Raw genomic sequence first — 11,725 nt, forward strand, 5'->3', positions numbered from 1 at the left:
TCCTCCCAGGGAGATGGGAAGGATGGGGAATGCTGGCCTTTAAACCAGTTCAGTTTTCAAACTCACTCTTTACTTCTTTCTCCTGAACTGTTTCATCTGCCTTAGGGTAATAAACTCATTCTTAAGTAAATAAAGAAGAAAAAACACTTAACAGCCCACAAGTGATTGGTCATGTGGGATCAATCAAAATGACAGGTTAAATACAGCAAAAATATCATAAAAACACACTGCAAAACAAAATGTATTTGCCAAAATGCAAGATCAATAAACCAGCACAACAGTAAACAATTTTTAGATTATAAAGAGGCATCAAACTTCTTCATTTCTTACAAAGTTCTTAACATCAAGCATTTTTTTTTTAACATAGAGAAGAACAGAGTTCTACGGATGAGCACCTGACCTTACAGTCTCACAGCCCACATTTTATTCAAAAACACACTAAACAGATTTTCAAGACTGTTTGAAGTGGAAGTGACTTGTATGATGTTTTCTGTGATACTGCATGACTTAATGTCAAAACTTACAAATATCAGGAGGAGTGTTCATATTTTCCTGTTGTGTAAGATTAAGCAGCCTGGAATAGCAGTTACTTTTCAGAGATACTACTACAATGCCTGCAACTCTTCCCATCATTTCCTTGCTACATTTTCTAGTACATAAGAGTTCTGCAGCTCTGCAGCTATTGGAACTGAAATTTTGAAGGAAGCTTCTGTCTGGCATTGAAGTTTACCTGAACTCTTCAGAAGTACACTTTGGGGGCTAGGGGTGGGAGTAATATAGTTCCAGGCTCTGCTAAAACAACTCAGGTAAGCTTTGCTTTGAAATTGTTTCTCACCCTGTGCTTCAAAGTAGGAGTGCCTTATTCAGCTAAGTGATTCACTTTGTGCGGCCAATATCAACTCACATTTGGCCACACTTTGCAGTTTTCAAAACCCGCAATAGATATCTACTCAGTTGATGCTACCTAGAGCTGGTTGCTAAACTCTTCAGAAATTTTGCATAAATGTAGCAGAGAGCTTATCAATAGCCACAGGAGAAGTGGTGTTAGGTAAAAAAAATGGGTTTGTGGTATAGGGAAGATTTAAATGGAGATTGCCTAAGTAAAAAATGGGCATTGGGGAAATGGAGGAAGAAGCAGGATATGCTCACAAGAACAGACAGCCTGGTAACTGAATTTTGGTTTAGAAACTTAAGAGCTGACAAGAGGATATTAAAGGTGGATGGATAAAGGCATCAGAAAACTGTTACTAGAAAGAGTAACTGGTTGGATAGAGTTTCTGTGATAATTAGAATGATGGGACTGAAAGCCAGAAAGAGCTGGGGAAAGAAAGGTGAGATCCAAATGGAGACTGACAAGGATGAAGATAGAGGATAAGGCAAGTACTTGGGGATGAGTTAAAGTCTGAGGTATTTTGTTCTCAGCTGTTGACTGCTGCTTCCTTGTCTTTTGGGAAAGCTGTAGGAAAAGTTTATGACTGCTAGGTTTCCACAGACTGACCTGTCCAGTGCCTGGTTTAGCCTTTGCCTGCATGTAACAATATCCCTATGTCCTCCAGCACCTTAGCAAACACATAAGAGGAAGTAGGTGCAGGATGGTTCCTTTGGATGTAAGATTTCCCAGAGAGAATCTGGCTAATATGGGATTTCTACAGAGGCAGCAGTAGGACATTTAATGCAGTTATCCTTTCAGCATGAGAGAAGGGGAAACTGATGGAAAGGTGACTTATTAACAGCTCTCTCAACAACACAACAAAGAAGTGACATTCAGGGCTTCTGGCAATCTTTCTAATCTTGCAAGAGACCAAGTATTTCCCAGTTGTTTCCAAATTATTTCATTCATGTGCTGATAAACATTTCAGGACAACAGCTGAGTTACAGAAGAGACATAGTCAGGGGCTTGGGGGGTTATTTTTCATTCTTTTGTAACCAAAGAGAAAACAATTCATCCACAATATGTTTTTCATTTGTCTGTTACTCAGCTATGTCCTAGAATTGCTGCTTTCTCTAGCACTTTTCCCCCTTCATAATGCACAAAGCATTCCTGTTATCTCTGCATAGTATTATAAGACAGATTTCCTCTCCTCTATAGTAAAATGCTAAATCCACTAGAGGGGGCATCCATCCTACCCGATCTTTGCCATACTGAAAGACCCTCATGTTTCCATTGGCTTTTCAGACTCCCTCTTTCCTCCAGCATGACTACCCACCCTGCTCCACAGATCGATAAGGCCCTAATGAGGCCCTTTCACTGAAATCTTACCCTATGTAAATGTTGCTGTGTCAACAAATATTTACAAAATCCAATACCTATGTGGTGTTTATCATAATTGTTTTTGAGCTTTGTGGGAAAGGTCATTTTTCATCCAGATGCTTCCCTTCCCCTTTAACACCACCAATATTGTAGAGGAAAGATCAGAGCTTCCTGCAAGGTTCTTGTTATGATGTATTGACTCAACTGGTCTTTCAATAAACTAAGTTTTAAAAAAACCTTCCTAAATTATATATAAGCTGTCCATGTAGACACCTGAGCTACAGAATAAAGAAATGGATTATCATGTACTGCAGTAAAGGGTGTGTCTTAAGGACTGAAGACATTCATACATAAATGTCCCTTTAAACTTTGAGGTGATGGAACCCGGCCAGTATTGTTACAAGACTGTAACAATACTTTTGAACTATCCTACTGTCACAGGCTGCAGCAAGTTTTTTTCTACCTCTTGTTGCTGTGCAGCATATCAGAGTAGAAGCTTTGTGTGTGGCTTCCCACATCAGTGCTAGAGGCTGCTGCATCTCCCTCAGAGGGAGGGAATTGTGGTGCATGCCTATGAAGAGCTCACAACATGTTTCAGTTTAGAAAGAACCATGCTAACATAAAATAATATTGTTGTTTCCCATCTCAATATAAAATGTTGACAAAATGCAAAAGGTTGAAAGAAGTACCAGAAATACCAAACCCCATCAGTATTCAGCTCTCCCTACATCCATTATATTAGTTTAGAAATTCAGAAAAGCAATAAAAGAGAATTGAAAAGAGAGCTTGCTTATAGAGCCCTAGCAGTACCCATGATCTGGGGTTTACCACATCCCCCAAGGCCAGAGAAAGATTGATCTATACAGTATAGTTCTAATGATTATTTGTCAAATCTGATTTCCCTAATGGAAGTACCAGGACTAACATTTTCCATAGTTTGATAGGTCATATTTTCCTGTTATTCATACTCATTTTTCCTCTTCTCAGTTCTGCAGCTCTGTTGCATCTCAGGTGACACTTCACCATAATTCAGAAAAATTTTTGTTGTAGCTTTTTGCCTGAAATTATTATAGAATTTTATCTTTCATACAACATTTTTTCTCTATAAACCTAACTTTGGAAAAAAATGCATTCTGTGCAGCACATATCCTAGTCTAGGTTCTTCCACCAAGAACAGCAGATGTCCAAAGTTTTTAGGAAAAGCATTTTAGTATACATCAGCAAGTTGAACCGATTTGGAGCTTTCCAGTGCTAGACTTATTCGAATAAAAGTGTAAGCTACCATACATTGAGTTCCTTCTAAAGCATGGCTCCCATGGCAGCAAGGACTGTCCTGTTAGGGGTATCTGATGAAGCAGAGAGTGCTGAGTGACTTCACGGGATGGCCCCAGGTATTTGGGTAACTGCATCTCTTATTACTAATTTCTGTGGTAGGAAAGACCAAAATAACTCCAGATTAACCAAAGGTCGCCTGTGGGCAGTTGAATCCCAACCCTCATTACAGAAGAAACAATGAGAAGAATAATTTAGCTTATGTGTTAATGTGTTAACAGCAACAAACTATGCATTACACTCAGAAACTTTGTTTTTTTTCTTTCCTATACTGCTCACAGGTGAGAAGACAGTGTCACAATGGTGTGAGCAGAAGCCAACAGGAGCAGTAATTGTTCCCCTACTATTTACCAGGTCTCATTATGTTCCCAGTAGCACTATCCCTCCCCAATACAGATGAGAGCCATTCAGTCAGACACACAGGCTCCTACTGTTCCTTACTAAAATACAATAGGAAAATACCTGGTATCAAAATATGAGACAGTTGTCTAGCCTTTTACCTCATATTGCATATTCAATTTCAGTAGGTATATTCACTGAGGCCAGACCGGAGGAGGCATAGCTGAAGGGAAGTTAAGAGCCTGCCTTTTAAAATACATTGTTTTATACTGAATTTTTTAAAGACATTTTAAAGACATTAAAGACATTGTATAGCATACAATGTTTTGAAACAAAATGTGTTCAAAATTAGCTCTCAAAGAGCAGCCAAACAAACTCAGAATGTATTAGACTGGAGCACAAAATGTGATTAAAAGCAAATGGCACGTGATAAATTGAATATACAAAACTAAATGAGATGCCATGATCAAATGGGAGCAGTTGTATTTTATGGAAAGAAGATATACGCAATTGGAGATGATAAATACTGATCTGAGTATACAGCACTGAAACACTGATATCACTCAGCAGATGAAAATAATGGTATGAGCTAAAGCAAAGGACAGAAGGGAAGCAAATAGACTCTGATTCATACCAAGGCACAGGTTTAACCTGAAGGCCTATCAGGCATGCCATATCTATTAAGACATTGATGAAAAAAATATGTGGTCTAAAAGCTGTGTATCTACCTCAGACTTCCAAAATAGTTTTGCCCTTAAATCTTTTAAGAGGCAAAGTTTCAAAGAATATATGTAAATGAAGCATGAACCTGGTAAACTGATATTATGATTTATTACAAAAATTTGATCCGTCCACAATGCACTGAAGAACAGTGAGCACTAAGGTAGCAAGATATCACTTAATTAACTCTATTCTGATCAAAAGGCTTTTGTAAAGATGTTTTTCTAACATTACGAAGCATATATGAGAGTTTAGCTGAAAAAATGAACTGTATTATCAGTTACAGAAAATGCAGAAGCCAAAGTAAAAACCCTCTTGTGACTGCTTTGAAAAATTACAATCTTGTAGTCATGAAAACAGCATTTTTATTTCTACAAAAAGAGGGATGAAGAAAGTTTGACATCTGCTGCTAGTACAGCAAGCAGTGCAGCCTGTGTCATAGTTGTGTGCATTCTTTCTGCATTCACAGAAGATATTTTCCTGTTCATGAAGATTTTAACAAACTTCCCCCCATCTGAACTGCATTACAGGCTGTAGTGCACAGACACATGGGTAAGACCTTTGCAGACAGATCTGTGATCCTTTTTCCTGCAGCCTGGGAAGGCCAGCTCCCTGCTGAATATGACTGGGCTACAGATAGGAAATCCCTAAATCTCTTAGTTTGAAGATTTGCAGATCAACAATGAGGAGGAAAAAAATGATACACGATTTGAAGATAAAACTTGTCAAAACCCTTCAGAAAACTATTCCAACTATCAAACACATTCATTAAAAGCTTTTGGGTTTTTTTCTTTCACTGCTTTGAAAATGGTAGAATAAGGGGACATGATGTGACTGTGGAGCAGGTTCTCCCTGCAGTAAAAGCATGTTTTATCCTGGAGGCCACAGGTGCTAAGACTATCAGTGAAGAGTTTACCCCGCCATTTTTAAATTCCCAAGTAGTAATGTGTCCAATCCCCCGCTAAGAATGTTGTTAGGATGGTAATCTAAGGCTTACTAAACTTCTACTTGCGTATTAATCTCCTGAGCGCCTGTCTCCTTTTTATAACAATCGTCACTCTAGCTTTCAGTAACAATGCAAATCAACCTAAAATAAAACAAAAAGTTTATAACCCCTGCTCCACTCACTGGCAAAGCTGCGGCCACTGTGGGAGGCCAGCAGAATGAGCTCATTACAATGCACGAGCCCAAGCCAATCTGCAGTGCATGGGAGAGGCGTAATCAGTTTTACCTTCTCATTGTAATGCTTAATAAAAATAGATAATAAAGCATTTGGAGTACTGTTGAAGCAAAATGCTGGTTAAAATGAACCTGATAATAAAAGGCTCAGTGGGCTTTCTTGAATCAAGTGGCAGCCTCAAGCAACCAAAAAGAATTTCCCAAGAGCTTGCTTAATAAAGGAATAAAAGGAAACGTTTACTTCACATGGCTCATTCTCCTCATCTTCTGTGGTTTAACTGTGTTTGTGCTTGGGACCCATAGTAATGCCTTCCAACCCTTACAGAGTAATAATATCCTACTCCCCTTTGTCAGGTCAAGCTGCCCGGGTTGCAAGCGCAGAAACTACCTCTGTTTCTCAGATGTCCAGAAGAAACTTAAGAAACCTGCTAGTTAAGCATGAAGAGAGGGATAAAGAGTGAACCTTGTTTCTCTCAGTTCTAAGTGTCAGGAATGTCACTTATGGATGGTGATGGACAATAATTGAAAATGCAGGGCAACGTGCAGTTGGACATCCAATGTGAGTGATGTGCATTTGAAGAATTTGCTATGAGAAACCCAGGGTACTAAAAAATATTAAAAATGCATAAGCACTGTCCTTATTTTCCACATTCCTTTAGCTGTCTCTCAAGTCTCAAAATCTGGAGGCCTACTGCACAATGTAAACAAGATATTTGTCTTGTTATTTTGTTTTGCTCAACCATTCCGTGTTTACATGCTGCGCTTTTCCCAGTGCCACCTGACTAGGAGTGGGTAGTGGGTCCTGCCTGTAAATGGGAGGTGGAATAGACCATCAACCCAGGCCCACCAGGCCCACCTACCTTTCAATCAAATACTATGCTTTGACAGATACTGAAACCCATCCAGCAGACACAGACTTTGGCATTAATCACATTATACATGGTAAATTTTGTCTTTCAATGAGAAGAAAGCTTTCTTAGTTTGAAAGAAAAAGCCTGATCTATATTCTGCTGAAATAAATGAAAATACTCCCCTTAACTTTAAAATGGAAAATGGTTTGGGGTTTTAATTCATTATCTCATTTCGTATGTAAAGTAAGTCTAGTAAATCTGTTTGCCTGCAATACTGAAAATTGTCAGGACATGTTATGTATTGCAAGGAAAGGTGGCACAGTGCAAGGTAGTATGTTCAACAGCCCACGGGGTGGGAAGAGGAACCTTCTGCATGGTGCTTCAGAGAAACATTTGCAGACCTCCAACACTACTATAGCCATGGTGAACTGCCACTGTGGTTTGCTTTTTTCCCCCTAAATGCAATATTTATACATATACAACTTCTTCCTTTAAAAAAATTCCCTTTCTCTTTTTCTTACTCTGTATCTTACCTCTCGGCCAACTGACAGTAATAAATTGATGAAATCCATCTAGGTTTTCTTTGAGGATTATCAGAATATGTTTTGAAGAGAAGGAGTCAGAAAGAAAGGAAGATGCATCTGTTTATGCATTCTAGTCTTGTGACAAAGTAAAATATTTAGCAGTTCGCTAATGAAGGTGGAAAATGGAATGTGTTCTGCAAAACAAAGCAATCCTTTGAGAACCTGCTTAATGAGATGAAGGTTAGTCAATGACAGTTTGTAGTTTAAAGTCCCAAACTACCTGCATGGAGGAAAAGACACAAAGAAGAAAGAAAAACATTTTCTCTTCTTTTCTCTAGCTCCCCCCCTTTTTTTATCTTTTTTAAGAACAGAGGAGGGGAGAAGATAAGCACCATGTCCAAAAATACCAGAAAAATAAGATACACACTTACATAAAGAAAGGAGTTGCTCTCCTTTAATAAACTGTAGGAAGAAAATTGCACACAATTTGCAATGGTAAGCTACAAATCACTTTGCTGTAGCTGTTTAATAATCCAATACATTATATTTAATAGCCTGACAGTATGAACCCATATAGGCACATAATATCCAGTATTATTCAGTTCGATTGAATTTAAATAGAAGGGCTAAATACAGTCAACATTTTCTCCAGTGGAATTAACTGAATAAATGTAAATATGACAAATATGGATACAACTCACTGGCCTGAACTGCCTTGTAGTTCGAATCAAGGACAGAAACAGCCTATGCTTATGTGCTACTGACCTGAATACTTAATGCAATATTTAGAAGCATTACATAGGTTAAAAGGCTACGGGAGCCTAGACCATACAAGCTTCATAGGCATATTGTCTTTTCCTTAGTGAGTGATAGAATTTTGAAGCCAGAAAGTATTCAAGATTGAAAAATTCACTAAATCCACTATCTCTATAAAGTTCATAAAAGACAATTTTGCACATATTGCTCTTCAATCGCACTTTTATTTAAACAAACCACTTCCAGAAAAAATTTACCATCCAATTCCACAGTTCATAGAAAAAGAAGGATTCTTTTCCACCATCTCATAGTGCCTGTCTGTTGAGGTTCATACAAAACACCAATATTTACCTCATAATGAAGGATCATTAAATGGCCCTTGAAAGTTGTGTGAAATTATTATGATACAATGCATGTAGAAGGTCTTTTATACTTTTAAACTCCTTGTGCCTACAACCTTAATGATGGCAACTGGCCAGTTCTGGACTTCCCAGTTATTTAGTGTGTTGTGCCCTTTGAAACTGAATGGAATTAATGGCCCCTGTGTAGCTGGCATTGAATAATCTTACTACTGTAAATACTTCTTACTATTGTAAATACTTCAATCACACAGTGAACACTGACTTTCAGTGTATGACGTAGTTCATGATAAATTGATTACTTAATAAGTACTGCTAGTGTATGACCCCAACACATTTGTGTTTCCCAGTGTCCTGGTTATCTTCATTCCATGTGTTCCTACAGCATGTAATTTCTTTGTTAATAAAGAGCAGGCATCTCAGCTTAATATATTCAACACTTCCTAACAAAGCTCGCAGAACAGGAAAGCCGAAATGTGCAAATACCTCCTCTGCTTTTTGTCTGATTAGGTTGTATCAGAGGGAATAGATCCAGTACACAGAGAAAGAGATTATGTTTTAAGGATGGTTTTTAATACATTCTATGTTGTTTGTTTATTAGAAATAATTCCTATGAATTATCCACATTCAGAGCCAGCAACTGCTACTTAATTATGATGCTATCAGTGCTGAATGAAGAATGACTTGATGGAAAACAAAATCCTTCATACAATTTATCAGCCTGAATAACAATTCCAAATAATTAGAATCATAGATTGCCACAGCATGCAGATGGTGCTGCAAAGCCAGCTATCTAGAATCAGTCCAATCAATATGGTTTTATCTCGGAAGGGTGTTGTTCAAAGCCATACAGACAGGCCGCCGTGCTTCCATTTTTTATGGGCTTCTCTTTCCTTAAATGACTGTTGAGAGGTCTTTTTTCTTTAACCTTATAATTTTCCCTGTACGTAGCATAAATGATGTTCAGAAAGGTACGTTCAGATTCTAATATATCATATGACAAATGAGCAGAGACAAAGAAGAAAGACAAAACCACAGACTAATTGATAGGACTCAAAATTCCCATTAATTTTGGCACAATGAAGAGGTTAAGTTCATAATTAAAAAAAAACAAAAAACAACGTAGGAAAAGCAAAGTTAAGGTTTCCTTGGCAACCTTACTTTGACTCCTTCCATGACTTAAAAAATGGTCTTACATTCTTTTGCTCAGGCAATTCTTATCTGACATTTGATTTTTCCTCCCACTTTAGTGTACAGTTACCATCCTCTACTTACTGTTTAGTCACTTTATTGAGTCAAATAAAGCTGGCTTTTACAAAATCAGACTAAAGGAAAGCTCAACATTTTAATTTTCACAGAGAAATAAAAGCAACCTTTTTAATATTTTGACTATATAATTATTATTAGTTTATTATTATTAATGATAATCTATATTTTTTCTGTGAAGAGTCATGAATGTCTGCAAGACTGCTGCATAGCCCCCAGAAACCTAAACTAAGACTAAAACTACTGCTTCATCCAGTTTTGCTCAAAACTGTTCTCACTACTAGTCCTGCAAGGAGTTGAATGATGATACTATTCCATTTCCAGAGTGCTCTTAAGAGCATTGATGGTCCATAAAATTTCATATAGTCAGCACAAAGAGATAGGGATGGTCTATCATTCTTGATGTTTACAGTGGAGAATTGTGGACAACTCTGGGGACAGAATTAGCCACTTGCTGGCTGAGGGGAGGGAGACGAACAAAATGGTGAAAGGGGGCTCCTCCTCATCTCCTTGTGACAGTCTCTGGATCTCTGCACAGCCATAAATGCTTAGTTTAGAGTGTTTCTTTCTGTACTACAGCAACTGCACTTGGTCAAGTCTGGCTGCCAGAGACAAGCTTGGCAAATTTGATTGTTCAGTGTAAAGGAAAAGCTATGTTCCCCGTGAGTGAAATCCAGACCTGTTGTAATACAGTTGACTTCAGCCAAGCTCTCTTCTAGGACTGTAGCTAAATGAAACAAGAAAGATGGAATTAAAAAAAAAATACAAAGAAATAAAATTTTGTGTCTTTTATTGCAACTCTAGTGAAAAATGCTCTAGAATTTGTACAGATTTCCTACAGTGTGTGTGACACAGGCAGTGCTCTCTAGCCCTGCTCTTGATTCAGTTTTTCTCTTTTTAATTCTTTCATAAAGAATTAGCTCAAACATGCATATATATTGACATAATTTGGGGTTGTCATGGCAATGCTGCTATACTAGAAATAAATGCAGTGTGAAAGTATAGTGTAATTATAATCAGAACTGAGATTCAAAAGGAAATATTTCTGAGGCAACTTTAAGTCAATACAATGCAAGTACCTTATTTTTATGCATTTGAGGAGATCTTATTTTTATAGCAGATCTTTAAGCAGAAAGGGCATTACTGAGGGTTCACTGAAGTCAATCAGATTCTCAGTTCTCATTGTTGATTTTAGCAATTGTTCTTTCAGAAGTGTACTTTCATTTTGCTTTGAATCTATGCCTGGTAAAACACAAAAAAGCAGACTTATTCCTTTCAGTATTTGCACTTCTAATGTTTTCTTAGTTTCAGGCTGTGGTCAATGAGTATCAGTGTGGATGCAGGTGAAGGGGGGGCTTTCTTACAGTCAGTCTGTAAATTCCTGTCTTGCAAACAATGGCTGTAATCTTCATCTACACACCAGTGTATATAAAGGAAGATGTGTGGTGAGGAGGAGGAGAGGGATGAAGTTTAAATCATTTTCAGTCTCCTCCATGCTGCCTTTGAAAGAACAATAAGAAACACAGATGAAGGGATGGGGGGAAACTGTGGCAAACCATGCACAAAACATCACGGGGCAGGGGAGGGGGACATATAGCTAATATGCCCTAAGGCAGCTGGTCTTATGTCATAGAATATCTTTTAAATAGTATCATGATTTGGAAGTAAGGGGGGACTTCATCAAGGTGCTTGAATTTTTGAACATTAATAAAAGGTTGACCTTGATAATACAGCTTCAAGACAGAAGGTTGTCTTTCTTGTTACAGTAAGTCAGTCTCTTGCAACTATTTCTGCTGAGATGCCTGTCTGAACATCAGTGATGCTTCTGCTGTCAGCGTCTTAAGACCCTTTAATACTATTATAAAGGATATTTTTCCTCACAGAAAAAGCCTACCATTTGATAACTTTACCAAAGCTAAGAAATAGTTCTTTGTCCTTGCCTTTAATTTCAACTACTTCTTTTCAGAAAAAATAATTATATTTTTTTTCTGCTTTTCTCAGTAAAAAAGAAAAATCAGAGTATTTGTATACCTTGGTTGCAGATACCTCTGGGAATAAGTGTGAATTTCACTTAAATATTATAACTGCATTCAGAATGTCAGTTTCTAGTATAGGTATGCTATCTATAATAATGGCCAGTCTTCGCGA

The 11,725-nt window shown here is 37.7% G+C and overlaps 1 long non-coding RNA gene across 3 annotated transcripts in view; it reads right to left on the bottom strand.

Moving 5' to 3' along the window:
* Positions 1–9,765: 9,765 nt before the first annotated feature.
* Positions 9,766–11,725, bottom strand: part of LOC108497887 — a 10,811-nt gene continuing 8,851 nt past the window's right edge. For all 3 annotated transcript variants that reach the window (XR_001874995.1, XR_001874993.1, XR_001874994.1), the window contains exon 5: positions 9,766–10,304. This is a non-coding gene — a long non-coding RNA (uncharacterized LOC108497887). The remainder of the gene's footprint in view (positions 10,305–11,725) is intronic.

Source organism: Lepidothrix coronata, unplaced genomic scaffold, assembly GCF_001604755.1.
Source record: "Lepidothrix coronata isolate B3197 unplaced genomic scaffold, Lepidothrix_coronata-1.0 Scaffold53, whole genome shotgun sequence".
NCBI classification, from domain to species: Eukaryota; Metazoa; Chordata; class Aves; order Passeriformes; family Pipridae; genus Lepidothrix; species Lepidothrix coronata.